This window comes from Mastacembelus armatus, chromosome 19 (genome assembly GCF_900324485.2).
Source record: "Mastacembelus armatus chromosome 19, fMasArm1.2, whole genome shotgun sequence".
NCBI lineage: Eukaryota > Metazoa > Chordata > Actinopteri > Synbranchiformes > Mastacembelidae > Mastacembelus > Mastacembelus armatus.
In genome coordinates, this window is record NC_046651.1 from 17,157,199 (window position 1) to 17,173,882 (window position 16,684).

Sequence of the window (16,684 nt, forward strand, 5' to 3'; positions counted from 1 at the left end):
CGCATCTTATGAAACAGGAAAGGCAATCAGCAACAGTTTGGATTGATTTATCATTTAGGCAACTTACCAAGCAGAAAGAGCAAACATAAGCAGGTTAAATGTGATAATTAGCTTTTTTCAGTTCACTATAATTAAAAATCAAGTATCTTTACGCTGTGAAATGTTGCTCAGGCAAAAAAGCAAACTGAAGAGCTGGGTAAATACGACTGTTATTATATTTTAATAATGTATTTAGCCATTGAGATTTTATAGACTAAACAATAAAAAAAAGAATCAACTGAATAAAGAGTAACTAAAACACTTTCTTGCAGAGAGCAGTTTCATGAGATTAATAAAAGAAACTGCTAAGAAGTGAACTGAAAAGCAAAATTCTTCAATAGTTCACAGCAAAACTGACTGAACTGCACTGAGTGAACACCTGATTTTAAAGTCGTATAAATAAATAAACGGTACAATATTGTCATTGCAGAATTGCTTAATGTACAAGTGTAAAAATAGGCTGTTGTCAGGTTTATGACACGCTGTTAAAGAAGCTTTTAATAGAATTTGTGAGGCTGAGATATTAAATGTAGCTGCCGCTGCCAGGATGTGCTGAAGTTTTATGTTTGGATACGAGGAGGTGCTGTGCAGGTCAGGCTCTCTTAAACCACAGATGTGTATTAGTCACACAAATAAGCTGCACCAATACAGAAGAACGGTGGGCTGCGTGTTTGCTAATTACCATGTAAGCACCTCACCTCTACAACTTCAACCTCTTCCACATTTATTATTAAGAACTTTTTTTTTTTTGCCTTAGCACGATTCAGATGCCTTAAACTAAAACACACATACAAACTGCTGTCACAGTGAACACATAGGTCCCATTCATTGTTATGAAAAAGCTCAGGCAGTGTAATAGCAAAAAGGAGAGTAATGACACAAGTCCCAGAGGCCTGCACCACTAATGGAGTGTGCTTCATCAAAGGCCTTCTCTCCATCACGTCGACTGGTGCTGCAAGCGACTCGAACCTCTGTGCTGTTGTTTGTTTGTAGCAGAAACAATTAGTTGTTTATTGCACTGGGATACAGACGACAGATGAGAAAAGGGGGCAACTGAAATCAATTATAATACATAAAATACATGAACAAATGTCCCACCTCACTTGGGGACACATGAAATTATTATTAGTCAGAAAACCGTCATCTATGACCTTCAAGGTTCAGCTTTCATTTCCAAAACACACAATATTCCCAAAACGTAGTCACAGCAGATTCCCACCAGACACAACCTCTTGCTTATACTAATTTAACACCTGCTGAGTGACTGGCAGCTCAAAGTCTGTTTTCTGGGCCCACATCACACGATGGAGGGGGTCGAGGTATCAGCTGCTTTAGTTACATGGACCCGGGTGTGGACATTAATCCCTTTTGCAACACATATTGTAGTTTGTAGTAGGTTTCTTTCTGTACATCCCCACAGATAACAATCAAACTGTACAAACAAATAATCAAACCACAAGACTTAACCAAGACATTTCCAGAAAAGTCGTAGTATTGTGACAAATCTCTGTAAGAAACCTAATCTCCTCACTGCAGGACATACAGTTGCCCTATTTCATCTCAGCTCTGAGTCCTTGTAAGTTCTTGTTCACCCGCAGTCCCAACCAAGAAATTATGCTTATATTAATATCCCCTATAGCCAAGGTCAGGGCAGTTTGTCAAGTGGTGTGAGGCCAGGAAGAGAGTGAGGGAGAGAGTGAGACAGAAAGAAAGAAAGAAAGACGGAGGTTAAGTTTCAGCTACATATTTATTACACAACCATTTATGGTCTGTGCACACGAATGACTACCCAGCTCTGTCTGTGGTTGTATCTGGAGGCAAATCATGTAATAACATGTGATTCTTTCATTTTAAACAGGTGACGAATGGCTGAAGAGGTACTCCATTAGATAAATGTGATAAACAAGAATGAGGGCAATTCTGGTACAGAGGGATGAAATGCCACTGAAGTTCCCCGTTGGACTGAGACCGTGTCAACGCACTCCCACAGCACAATCCTCTTCTCTGCTCAGTACGCACCAAACCCTTGAAGCTCTGCCAGTAAATCAGTCACTTCCAGCAGAACTTTGAAGCCTCGAGAACAGTGCCAGCTCCAGACAGAAGCTGCATGCAGATGATTAATATTAAAGCCAGTCACAGGCGGCTAATTTTAGCTTAACTTGTTATCATTATTTTGTATTAATGTATATAATTCATAGATTTTGGAGCTTTAGCTACAGCACTGCCTATTGAAAATGGTTGGTAATGGTCAAAGTAAAACCTAAACCGCTCACACACACACACACACACACACACACACACACACACACAATGTACAGACATTTGCATATACAGAAAACAAACTATCACAGGTCAGATGTACCGTCTTACATGCTTTTGTCCAGAAATACACCATGACATTCACACGCCTGATTTTACCTTTAATGTTAAGTGTCTGTTAAATTCATTTCAGCACACAAACACACCCTCACGCACTAAAACTCTCATGTCTCAGCCACGTGCACCTTGATTTTCTTCCATTTCAGTACAGCCTTCACATTTTTAATTGGGCCTGTAAAAACTGGCATTTTCCCTCAAGCTGGGTTCACCTTTAATTGCCTGCTCTGAAAGAGAGACTTTAAAATGCATCAAAAGAATAACTAGTGAATGCTGGTGCCTAGAGAAGCTCAAATTAATTAAACATGACCTACTCTCTTTCTGCTCTGTTCCAGACCAATGAGATCGATGTCCCTGTGTTCATCAGAAAGAACAGAGGAAGAAAAAAATTTTAAAAAAGCAGGACGTCTTCAGCAGGGCTGTGCTTTATACGGCAAATTCAAGTGAATTATTATTAAAGAAACATGGCGATGAAACAACATTTACAAACTTCTTCTCTTCAGAATCCACACTCATCAGTCGGCAGTCAATTACGTTAAGTGACTGAGACACTGACAGTTCATGAGCTGTGGTCCTGACACCACAAGATCATGGATGAAGGGCCAAATAGGCCCCTTGTTTGCCGCCACCACTGAGATGCCCTCCAGCAAGCTCAACTGCTGCAGCGGATCATCTTAGCAGCTAAAACATCACACTGTGGTTGTTTTGGGCAGCTTCCATGTGTGAATATGGCTGTTTTTCGTATCAAATTGAGTGCAACAGCTGCCAGTTTCTGACTTCTAAATGGTGTTTGTGCAAACATCCCAGTCAAGTTACAGCTGTGCAAAGCTTTTATTTTTATAAAACAGGAAGCTAACTCATATGAATGCTGGTGTGCCAAAAAAATATGACAGCGTTTTGTCTGTGAATAGGGTTTTAACCCTCACATGACCAACAGTGCTGTCATGTGATTACAAACATGGGACCCTCTGCGAGGGCGTCCATAGTAACTTATGTGGTGACTTACATTGATTCATTTGCTCATCTGCTTTTCCTCTTTGCACATCTCCTTTCAAACTTCAGCCCATGTAAAGGTCAGAGTTCACACCAGTCTGGACAAAATGTACAGCAGTCAGACAATTTCACTGCAATTTGATTCAGGACTCGCTGATTATTTGATCAGCAAGTTTAAAGGGGGCACCCCAATCCACAAGACACCTGTTACGGCTCCCACAGCTGACGCACAGCGGATCACATGCCAGCTCAGACGTGTAATGTGTAATTTATTTCTTTATTTATTGCAATAAAACAGACTTTTCAAGTTAAAAATGTCTTTTGCTTCCACACGGCGTTTGTACATAAATGCTCGGCAGCAATGAGCAAACAGCCTTTAGTCTCCTCAGTACAAACCCTTGTTAAAATTCACACCATGACAGCAGACGTGGGGTCAGTGATCCCGACTCCCAAGCAATTAGTGGTTAAGTAATGACGTGGGGCAGGGCGAAGTTGTTGTTGTGGTGCGTGTGGCGTGGTCATGGAGGAAATGGAAGTGGAAACTGGGGGGCAGGGTGTGAGAACGGCGGGGTCGTTGGAAGTCAAAGGCATAGAGCTCATGTTACATGTGGCATCTCTGCTCTCGCTCATCAGCCTAATTACTGTCGGGGGATTAGGAATCGGTGCTAACACAAAACCAGCAAAGTGAGCAAACGCTGCACAGACATTTTTGTGAGGTAACCTTGAGGCGGTGAGTCTGCATAAACAGATGCACACATACACAAAAATGTTCATCTTCAACCTACATGTGTATAAGATGGTGACTTATGCTCATTGGGTCAAAAATACAAGTCAATACAGTCAGAACCTGCATCCGTCTATTTGTCATGGTGGGAGCAGTGATATCTGCCTCAGCCCCTCACTGGACCTGGTGTTCAAAAACAAAAAAAAGGACAAATGTGATTTCAAGCTGTTTAAACTTTCACCCACTTTGACACCGAGCTTTGCAGCTATGATTAGCAGCACTCAGCTGCCTCACGTATTCCACATATATAGATATGGAAAGAGAAAACAAGAGTCCTTCTCAAATGTGATATATGCTGTTTTGCTTAGTATGTTAAAAGTAGGGTATTTGATACAACAACTCATTTTTCCATAAAGCCCCCATCTCATTATGTGGATCTATAAACCTTTATATCGTACACACAGTAAATCCCTCAGTGTTGCCTTGTTTAAAATGGGAACACAGCGTCCTACACTGACTCTGCTTCAACAGTATGTTTCTTATTCTGTTTGCATGTACAGTTTATCTGTTTAAGAGCGCCGAGTGTTACAGCTGCACCAGCCAAGGACACATAGGACGTACTTTGTAGACAGGGCCCCATGGCAACATGCTGCGGTTTACATATGCTCCTTTCACCATTTCTGTTTGTCCTGTTTTTGTGTTTCTTTTTAAACATAATCGCTTTGCCTGTCTTCTCCTTTCATCAGATTTCTCTCCTTGACTTCTTTGTTGTTCTTTTAGCCCAGTTTTTGCTCTTTCTTCCTCTTTACGTCAACACTCCTCCAGCTGTCTTCACCTCACTAAACTGTGACTGTCTGTTTATCGCTCTCAAAACTAATGATGATAATGACGGTGATAAGGGCTGGGAAAGCTGGACCTCGGTGACAGCTCTGTTACTTTAGCTCCCCCATTAACACACTGCCAAAATTCTTCATGCAACATCAACACTGCGACTATGGATAGACTGTTAATTGGGTGTACCAGGCATCAAGCCCCTTGACAGGTAATATTTCTTGTTAGAAACAAACAACTGCAAAAAGATATGAAATAACGACAAGGAGATGTAAAATGGCCAGAAGGATAAGGAAAATGCTCTTAAAGGGATGAGGAATGACTCCAAACACATGCATCCCCACCACACAGTGATGCAATATGACCAAAGAAAACTATTCCAGAGAGAAACTGCAGAATAACATGTATTGGAACGTTTTGTGCATGTTAATATTCAGAGGCTACCTGTGCACACACTCACAGTAAAAAGCAACCTGTGCAAACTCATATTTTTGGACACTGAGCAGAACCACTGCACGAGTGACGGGTTCCACAGTTGCACCTCACAGTCATCACCAGTATCTGTATCAGTGGCACAAATGACTGAGACCATCAATCAACTGTCAAATTCGCTATTCAGGCCATTTTCAGGCAAAAAGATGTTATATTTGTTTTGTCCATGCCAAATATACATTTGCAGCTTTCTGGGAAAACACACACATCGGGCTCTCGGCTAGAGGTTCAAAGGTCACGTGGTCACTTATTTATTAATGAACTTCCTGCAAAAAACAACCCAATGGAAGTTTTGACATCACTAAAACTATTTTAAAATAGAAAGCACCGACTCCAACAGCACATGAGCATCACTAGTAGTTCCCCAATGCAAAATATTATAATGACTGGATTTATCCTTCAGTACATCTTCACTTTTTTAAAAATTCTGTTCTATTTATCTTCCACTTTATAAAGAAAAACCCAAATATATACAAGATGTTATGACGTAACACAATACGAATATGAAGTTAAAATAAGTTTTGCGTCTGATTTACTAAAAAGTGTATTAAGAAAGAAACTGATTCACAGATACTGTACCTATTCCCTAAAGAGGTCGTGAAACAACAGCATGTGTGCGTGTGTGAGCATGTGAATGCAGTGCTGGACTAGACAAGCCTGGCACCGACTACTGTGTGTGTTTCAGGAGTTTACAAACAGGGCTGGGATCCAGGGAGCAGCCAGAACTCAAATCAAACAAACCAGAATCACATCAGGAGAATAAACATACAAATAAAATGACATAAATAAACACTTATCAATAGATAGCACAGCTAAGCAGAGCCAGGTCTTGGCCGGTACGGGCACTAATGAGCAGTCAAAGATATAAATTTAAAGAAGACATCTGCAGCAGGGCAGTGGCTCACATTAATGAGGCTTCCAGTCGCTCTATTCTTCCTTCTCTGTGTTAAAGTCATTCATTCTTAATGCTTTGTTGTGGCACCGCAGCAAACAACATGTAAATGTTATAGAGTAACATCATGACAGCCTGATATGAATTTCTTTATATCCCACATTTGTGTCTTTTATTTTTTCCTTAGATACTTCTTCCTTTGTGCATTTTCTGTAGTTTGATGATTTTTAATAATTATTAAATTAATCATTTATCCTCCAAAGTCTCAGAAAGTGATGAAAAATGTCAATCACAAGTTCCAAGTGCCCCACATTGTCCCAACCCAAATAAGTTCTGTTTACAACTATATGAAGCAAATGACAGACCATTAATCAACTGTCAACATTGCTGTTCATCCATTTTGAGGCATTTCAATAAAAAAATATTTAACAGGCTGTTTTGACAGGGGACTCTTTTACCATTTGTTCTACCAGAGCGCAGCACTGTTAATGTTGGCATTAAGAACAAATCGGAAATACGTTTTTTTAATGAATATGACAAACAAAAGGCTTCTGAGCATCAGCACAATGAAACACTCATCAACATTCAGCTCTGCTACCACAGTTACGTACAGACTATTTAAAACAACTGGAGGACAATGCTAAAACAAATGAATGCTGGACGTATTTTTTTTGTTTTAAAGGGTCGTACGCAGACAGCTCAGTGCAATGGGAATAAAACCCACGGACGTTCTGTGACTTATTAAGAGCAAACATAAAATGGTACATTTTGTCAGCAGGGGCTAAATGAGGCAATGTATACATTTACATTACCTGCACTAACGAAAAAAGATAAACACGTGTCAGCTTAGAGGCCAAAGATTAAAGTTCATCTATAGAAAATGTTAACATATTAACTTTTAACGTCAAGGCAAGTGAGCAAAAAGGGAAAAAGAAAAACAATCTGCTCTTTCTCTCTCCCACGTCCATTTTCTCCTCTCTCACTGCCTCTCTCATCCCTCCTCTTCCCAGCCTCCTTTGGCAAGGACAAGCTAAGGTGCTGCCAAGAATGCGACTGCGTTTGGAAGACTTCACTACTTCTCTTTTCCTCTGCTTGCAGTTTTTTTCTTAAGGTGGGCTCATGAGCAGCAGCCCTGACCCCGCTAACACTTCCAAAGATTGCAGGTTGAGATTTTTTTGAGAGGTCAAACTATCTGCAGATCACTGCTTTTCGTTCAGCTCAACATGGACTTTTCATCCTCAGCTTAAACTCTCATCTTCCTATTCAGCTCTGCCGAACAGGCAGTTTACGCTGCTCCGTTTCCCCGTTTAGACCACCTTAAGAAAAACTGCACTCTGTGAAACTGTTGGACGCCGTACGTATGTGTGGCTCCATGATTGTTTTCCCGGAGATGTCCACTTCCTTACACTTGTCCATTTCCTCACAGCTAATGGAAATGTCTAATTGTCAAAGACAATACGGGGATGAAGGGAGATTTGAAGATCGCTGCTGATTACTGCAGAGGTTAAAGACTTCTAAAGACTCTAATAAGAAGTAAACAGCCTCTCTGTTTGCACACAGTGATTACTTGTGGCTTGAGGAACATTAGTCAACACAAAACAATACTTACTATTTACCAAATGAGTGGTAATCCATTCACAACACAAGTGAGAAACCGTTTACTCAGGCCAAAGTTTTTACTCATTTGAATGTCAGATGAGTTCGCTCACACACACACACACACACACACACAGTAATATGACTAAATCCCAGTGTGGTGTACGTGTGTGTCAGCACGCACAGGTGGTGTAATTAGATGGTCTAGCAGAGGAGGGAATTCCATTTTCATTGAGAGAGAGAGAGAGAGAGAGAGAGAGAGAGAGAGAGAGAGAGAGAGAGAGAGAGAGAGAGAGAGAGAGAGAGAGAGAGTGAGTGTGTGTGCGTGTAGCCAACATTAGCCACGATGAAGTGGCAACACTAACACAGTGGTGCAAAGAAGGTTATTTGTGTGTGTGTGTGTGTTTGTGGGGGGTGTTTCTGGGCACGGAGCCGAATCTGCAGCACCACTGTGACCGCATGGGTAACTTTTGTCCAACTGTGCCAGCAATCTGGGCGATCGCTCAACTCTGACTTTCCTCTTGTTTCCTTCGCTTCATCTCCGCTGCACCCACAGGTGCTGTTGCCATGCCAACAGCCCAGGGACAGGTCTCCTCCAGGATTAATGAAGGAGCTACAGGAAAACTTCCAAAAGGCAGCAGCCAGGGCAAGAAACTCACAACCTGTGCTTCCTACTGAATGAGTAGGGAAAAAGATGATATATTTGTTTTGTCCATGTCAAATATACATTTGCAGCTTTCTGGGAAAACACACACATCAGGCTCTCAAGCTTGAGGGTCAAAGGTCACGATGTCAACTAAAAAAAAAATCCCTTTACAATAACAGGAAAACCTTAAAAGACTTGGGTTTCATTAATGAACTTCCTGCAAAACAATCCAGTGGAAGTTTTGACATCACTAAAACTATTTTAAAATAGAAAGCACCGACTCCAACAGCACATGAGCATCACTACTACAAAATATTATAATGACTGGATTTATCCTTCAGTACATCTTCACTTTTTCAAAATTCTGTTCTATTTATCTTCCACTTTATAAAGAAAAACCCAAATATATACAAGATGTTATGACGTAACACAATACAAATATTAAGTTAAAATAAGTTTTGTGTCTGATTTACTAAAAAGTGTATTAAGAAAGAAACTGATTCACAGATACTGTACCTATTCCCTAAAGAGGTCGTGAAACAACAGCATGTGTGTGTGTGTGTGAGCATGTGAATGCAGTGCTGGACTAGACAAGCCTGGCACCGACTACTGTGTGTGTTTCAGGAGTTTACAAACAGGGCTGGGATCCAGGGAGCAGCCAGAACTCAAATCAAACAAACCAGAATCACATCAGGAGAATAAACATACAAATAAAATGACAAACACTTATCAACAGATAAACCTCAACAAACTGGGATGATTTCAGTGTCAGCAAGTCTGAGCTCTGTGGGCACAGGAACATTAAGATGCAGCTGACAGTTCATCTGGTGCCTTTACTGAAGCAGCTCTCGTGTGTTCCCGTCTCACTGTCTCTATTAGCTGTTGAAAAACTATGAAACTGCTGAAATAGGAGAGATGTGTCCTGACATATAGGTCCTAGGAGTTTTAGGCCAGTAAGCATGAACTGATTCCTGGTGAGACTGGAAATATAATAAGTACTGACAAAAAACAAACAAAAAAAATAAATAAAACTGCACAGACAGAGCAGGTCCACACTCTGCTAGATATACTCTGTCACTGACCTGCCAGCCTCTTCCCCCTGTATAAAGAGGCCAGATATACAGATATATAGGGAGAAACATTATCACTGTTAGTGTTATGTTTCAAATGACTACATTTCACCTCTGAAAATAAAAATTCATTTCATTTTCCTCTGATTTCTATGTCACCATTTAGCTTATATTCCACCTATGATTCATACCTTCATACTAAACTATTATTATTCTGCTGATTTACTGTGTGCTCCAAGAGAGGCTTTTCCATTTCATTAACATGGTGCATTCAGCACGGAGAAAAAATATCAACCATATACATAAAATAAACCTTTACCCACTCAAACTCCATCTTATCTTAGAGAACTGGATCAAATTATTAACAGTACTTGGACCATACAATACTTTGACATACATGTAGATATAGATGTAAAGGCCCAGATGTGCTGAAGGCTGTGCGCGCACACGCACACGCGCACACGCACACGCACGCACGCACACACACACACACACACACACACACACAACATCGCCTTCCTCCTGCCCTGCAAACCCCGTCCATTCATCTCCACATCTCAGACACCTCAGTAATGAGCAATAAAACACAAACTGTAAAGAGACCGCAGACGCACACATGCACTCACAAAAGACCAACATGGTCATTTCTTACATGTTCCCCCTACTGAACCCTCCCAGCCAGGGGTGTAATGAAGTCTACATTGCCTGATGAGGCCCCTGGTCGCTCCAGACCCATAACTCCACCACTCTCATAATACAAACTCCATCTTTTTCTGAGTGGATACAGCAGAACCTGTGAAACAAGAGAAGACAGTGAGGGAGAAGGAGAACACAATGGGCCCAAAAGGTGGAGCCAAGAGGCTGGAAGGTGATTTTCTTGGCAAAGAGTTGGTTTGGGGTACTTAGGGCCAGGGCCCCAGATTCCCACCGGCACCCAACCGAGTGCCTGTGTGGTCCTGGAGTTGATTAGTGCAAAGCCCTTGTCATGCATAGCAGGCACACACAATATACAGATGCCCACATGTGCATGGTAACACAAGCATTTGCACATGCTTAGATTTTGCACACTTGCACAAAGAGGGACCACGGTACAGATGCGGCATGTCCTAAAATGCAAATCCACTCCTCTGTTCAGAGCTCACTCCTTGTCAGAGCAGATCAAGAAGAAAGGCAATTTCCAGTTTTTTTGACACATAAATAAAAGCTGATGATAAGAAACAGAGCAGAACTGTGGTGTAGGGAAACAGAACGAGAAGTGGTGGAAGAATGCAGGAGAGCCAAGGCTGCCAGAGCGCTTTCCTTCCAAACATGTCTGAAAAAATAAAATCAAAAAGCTATTCGATCATTACACAGTTTCCATGCGTCCTCTTTGTGTTCTTGTCATGGATGTTCCACAAACACACAAATATAGAACAACACATCCAAACACATTTCTCTGAGTTACTGTTCATTAGAGAATTTTTTTTTTTTTTTTTCCTGGTGTGTGAGTTCATCTGGAGTTTGCCGCCAGTGTGCATTTGTCTGAAGGGGAAAACTGTGTCCATGTGGTCGTCCATCCATAATACGTCCAGGCTGCGTATGTGAATGTATGTTAGCGATTAAACGAGAACCAGAGACACAGAGAGAGAGATGAATACAAAGTTGGATGTCACAATGAATTTCATGGCAGCTAAACGTGTATTGAAATGCTAGTAGGTCCTGGTCAGTGCAGTAGGTCAGTGACAGTTTATGGTGAAGAGACAAAAGAGTGAGCAAGGTGAACTCCCTTAGGATGTGTGTTCAGACAGGCTCCACCTGTCCTACCAACTCCTCAGGTATTTGTGCATGTGGGATTTCTGTGTGCGTTGATGATTAAACTACACAAATGTCCTGAAACCATCTTCCAGCTGCTTCCAGAGCTTCATGTGCTGTTTCTGTCACAAAGCCCTGGAAAATGTAAACACTATAGTACATGGTTAGAAATAGGTGTGTGGCTCCACTGAAGGGCACACATGTGCTTCTGTGTTAAAGTCCTCCTCCGCTCAAAACAGGTTTTGCTTATTGCCCCCTCTCTGGAGAGATGCTCGACCTTGACTGTGCAGAATGATGCATGTGCAGTTTATTTTCACATTCATGTACTGAAAGGGCAAAGTTTCTCTGTAATGATTTTGTGGCACAGTAACTCGCTTGGAGGCCAGACGTGGGCCAATATGAAACTTATGCCTTCACAGCATTGGAAAGTGAGACCTTTGGCTCCCACATCCACTTCACAGTGAACTGTGAGATGTGACATGTGCTGTCTCTATAGCTTTTCAAATGAAAAATCCAAAAATGTGCATATTATTTAAAAAAAAACTATAATTTTGCAGGTGATCTTTAAGAATCATATTCATACAGTACAATATACAGTGTGCAGATCTGCAAACTTTCTACATGTTTTAACATTAACATGCAAACCCTGCCTTATATCTCCAATGCATATTTTAAAGAGACGACATGCTGCTAAGGCAGAAGCACAATGTGGAGGTGGTGGTGACGGACTGCTGACAGTTCGCCCTGCCCTCTGGCCCTCCTCCTTCCATCTCAGCACCGCTTGGTTTCTCTAGCCGTTGCCACAGTTTCATCGTACAAGACATGTGGCAGCAAGTTCATTGACAAAAACAATAGGTCCAAGTATCAATTGTGCTGTAGTAGTAAGTCAAACAAGTACCTGGACTCCTTCCTTTTTCTAAACATGTACCACAGTGTTGACACTGCCCATGTCCTTGTGTCAGAAAGAGCACATGAAGCTTTGGAAGCAGATGGAAGATGGTTTTAGGACATCGTGTACTGCAGTTAGCTTAAAGGAAATGACGTCTGTGAGGACAGACTGTAACTCATCAGCGCATGCAGATTCAAATGTGAGCTGTAGATTTTAGACCTTGGATACTGTTTGTTTATTTTTTCTTTTGAGAGGTTTTAAAATCCCATTTGAGTTAGATAATTTATTTGTAGGACCAGAATGCAAAGCCACATGGCATCCAGAATGTGGAAACCACATGTAGTTGTTCCACAAATATAATAAAAGTGACAATGATTGTTTATGACGACACTGTAGTTTACAAAAAGAAAGAAACAACAGTAGCCCATTGCTCTTACAATATTTTTTCTTTGGCAAATCTGTCAAATAAAAACCATTAAATTGTGAAGGTGCCAAACCTTCATGCAGAAACTGTCTGTGCACACAGACAGGTCAGAGGTTGAGTGCAGTTGGTTCACTGCTCCAATGCAGGCTGCTTCAGATCACAACTGCAGCCAAGACAGAAAAAAAAAAAACCCAGTGCATCACTTTGGCCCTCTGACCCCAGCACGCTGTTAGCCACAGGCTGCACTGAATAAAAGAGAAGGTAGAGACAAAAGAGGACGGCTAAGTTAGAAAGAGACGGGAGGGTGGTTGGAGGATTTAAACAAAGAAGACAAGAGATAGAATGGCTTCATGGTTGACTTCACACCATGATCTGTATACACTAGCTGCAGAAAATATTCAGATATTCAAACCCCTTTGCTTTTTGCACACTTCATTGTGTTGTACATTTAATTTGACACGGCTCCAGACATTTCTCTGTCGTACATAACACCGCAAATTGAAAATCATTAGGGTTTTACACTATTGAATAGACAAACCAACCAACCTAAAGACGTCTCCATGAGCTCTGGGAAATTTTGATAGCCACGGCTTTTTTTTAGACAACAGTCTACACAAATAATCACTTAATTAAAAAAAAATTATTAAAAGATCAGTCCATAATGAAAAAATAGTTGCTCACCAACTAAATTATAAAATAAAAGGAAACTGAAGATATTTTAGGGCAGTAGAAAAATGTAATTTCCTCATTCAAAGTAGACATTTAAAGATCCATTCTCAACAAAAAATGAGGGACCACAGTCATTTCAGATTATATGAAATTATGAGTTAATCACAGCTAGAGGGTAGATCTCAAATCTGCCCAAGTTACTGTGTGTTCTGTACAAAATCCCTTCTTGTCTGGCTGAGCTGCAGTGAAGAGAAAGTGACATAAAGAGGAAACTTTAAAAAGACGAACTTCAGAAGACACTGGTTTATCTAAATCAGACTGCTGAATCCTCACATTAGGTTCAGATGAAACAAAATGAAGCTGTACAGACACCAGACTCTCTCACTTTTAATGGCCCATAATTACAACAAGCAAACACTACTTCAGTGAACATGGCCTAGCGAATACTAATTCTAAAAAAAAAAAAAGTGAACTTATCCTATAATTTATCTGTACTTGGTCTACATATTAACCCGGGTCATTTATTATATCCAAATCTCGAGGGATTCCAGGCCAATTATATTAAAAACATGCTAAGCATTACAAACATACCAAAGCTGATTCCCAAGCATGTTTTAACCAAAGATAGCAGTGTAAATATGTGGAGCACAATGGAATTCTGCCATCTCACACACACACACACACACACACACACACACACACACACACACACACACACACACACACACACACACACACACACACACACACACACACACACACACACACACACACACACACACACACACACACACACAGGCCATTGTTGAATTTATTCCTTCATTTATCAGTTTGACCCAACTGCAACATCAAAGACAACAAGCTGTTAGCTACTGTGACTGACTGTTCTAGGCCACACAGTGTGTAATGGCAGATTCAGCGTCGAGTGCAAAGCCAGCAGCCGCTTTCACGGCTCTCATTAATCAGGCAACACCAGGGCCGACATAAAGACTTAAAAACCTGAGATCAAAAGTGGCCTTTGTCTCACTTTAACTGTAAACTCATATCTCAGGGAATAATTCAAAAGAGGACTATAATTCTTCGCTGTGAGTGAATAAGTTCTGCCTAGCCCCATTAAGCCCAGCGGTGAAATGCAGGACTACTGGGATCTACAGTCTCGATGTGAATGTGGCATTAGCATCAGAGACGGAGATGTGATAAGGATGAGATTCTGCCATGGGACAGCGAGCTGCACCACGGGATGTAGGGTTTTCTCTACTTGAGCTGAGCTTAGATATATTTTCCTGCTATCATCTCTGAAAGGTGGCTTATTGCTGCTGAAGGAGGTGCAGCAGTGGGAGTAACACATTTCATAGCACTGTGTGGGCGGCAACACTGGCAGGCAGGGAAAAACTGAACCATTCGAAATTACCTGCATTTCAATCTGTTCATTTTTCATTATCAGCAAAAAACAATCTACTTTAACTAAAAACACACAAATCATTGCGTTGTTCTTGTCCACATGGGAAACAATCAGTCATTCAGAGTGTAGGTTAGAGAACGTTGGCAAACCCCTCAGCTGATGAGATCAACGAGAAGGAACTGAAGTCAGGAAAACATCCAGAGTAGCAGCTAAAGGCTTAAAGGAATCACGGGAGACGAAGCTGAGGAGAAACTGGGTGAAACAAAGTAAAACTACTACAGGATAACTAAGAAAATCCTCCTTGTGGAGTGGCCCAGTCAGAGCCCAGAACTGAATCCAACAGAGATGCTGTGGAATGAGCTCAACAGCTGTTTACACCAAACACCCGAAATATATGTCTGAGCTGGAGCAGCTCTGTGAGGGAGAATGATCCAAAATTTCCCCCGAACGTTGTGCAGGTTTGATTTGCAGCTGCAGGAAACTCTGGTTGGAATGTTCCTGTTTTGTATTTTAGCATTTTTGATCATTTTTAATCTTGACTGATATTTAAAGAAATGGTCCTCAAATACACTTGTACTGCACACCACATCTAAGTAACAGCTCATACGTGTAAAAAAACAAAAAAAACGAAACAAACTCTAGGAATCTGTTTCTGAGCTTAATCAGCAGGTTCAGCAGCCAATCAGGCAGAAAGGGGGGAGACAACCAGAGAAACTGTGGGAGGTGGAGGGGAAGTCGACACACATCAAGAGTCATCACAAGAATTCATCATAAACATCTTGAAATGCCATCTGCACTGCAATGACTGTACTACTACTGTATTCACATTGCAGTAGTATACATGAAGTATCACTGGACAGAGCTGGATCATCCAGGCTGATTGATTTCATTGTATTAATTGAATATTGGATTTATTTTAAAACATTTTCAGACATTTCTTTACCTTAGGGAAAGCACTGAATCGCCTCTGCACGTCTGTTTGTGCAAAATAATTTTTAAAGAAAATAAATTCTAAAACAATTAGCAGTGGTCTCATGTCTTCTTCCCGCTGCTCAGATGTTCCGATGTTGGCGCTAAAAGAGCCTATTATGCTGCCACTACAGCTGCACCCAAAGACAAACAGGGCATTTCAGCAGCCTTATCACAAACAGCAGGCCGCAGCCAGCTGCCCAGAGCTCATGTGACCTATCATTAGACTAATGGGTGGTCGATTAATGCCGCCAGCAGAGCTCATATCGGAGAGATCTACAGGTTGATGCAGAGCCATTAATGATACAATCGACTGGGAGGCTTTTTCTGCTGGTGGCCTTCCACCTTTCAGTGGTGATCGTTTCTTAATTACACAATAACATGTCTTTGTTGTCCTTTGTTATGACGCTGCCACGATTACACTTCATTGATAAATGGAGACTGAATAAAAGCATTTTCTCTTTTTTTTTATTTTACTGGGAGCATCTGAAGCTTCTGTTGTGTTTCATGTTGCTATGTTATTCCTTCCTGATGGTGAGAATGAGACACAAGCTAATTATTCATTTCTGTTTTATGTGTTTTAAATTACTATCTGTTTGTTAGCCCGTGGAGCATTTTAATTTTGAGTATTAAAATTGCTATAACAGTTTGATTGTAGTTCCACAACTAGTCACCACAGGGTAAACAACACATTTTTATCTGCAACTACTTCCTCTAGCGTGTCAAGGGACTTCCTGGGGTTCCCTCTGGACAGATGTGCTGTACGAATGCACCAGTGCCTTCTGGGTCTGTCCTCATTTGGGCGTGCCTGGAAATCCTCCAGTGGGAGGCGTCCAGGATGGATCCCAGTCGGATGCCCCAGCCGGTTTCCCTCCAGCGAC

The 16,684-nt window shown here is 41.3% G+C and overlaps 1 protein-coding gene across 4 annotated transcripts in view; it reads right to left on the reverse strand.

The window, feature by feature from the left end:
• thrab (thyroid hormone receptor alpha b) overlaps positions 1-16,684 on the reverse strand; it is a 101,943-nt gene that overhangs the window by 28,567 nt on the left and 56,692 nt on the right. Inside the window, exon 1 of one of the 4 annotated variants that reach the window (XM_026314803.1) lies at positions 7,957-8,089. The exons of the other annotated variants lie outside the window; for them this stretch is intronic. The gene's annotated coding sequence lies outside the window, so the exon portion shown is untranslated. Of the gene's footprint in view, positions 1-7,956; positions 8,090-16,684 lie in introns of those variants that run through there. 4 annotated transcript variants of the gene reach the window in all.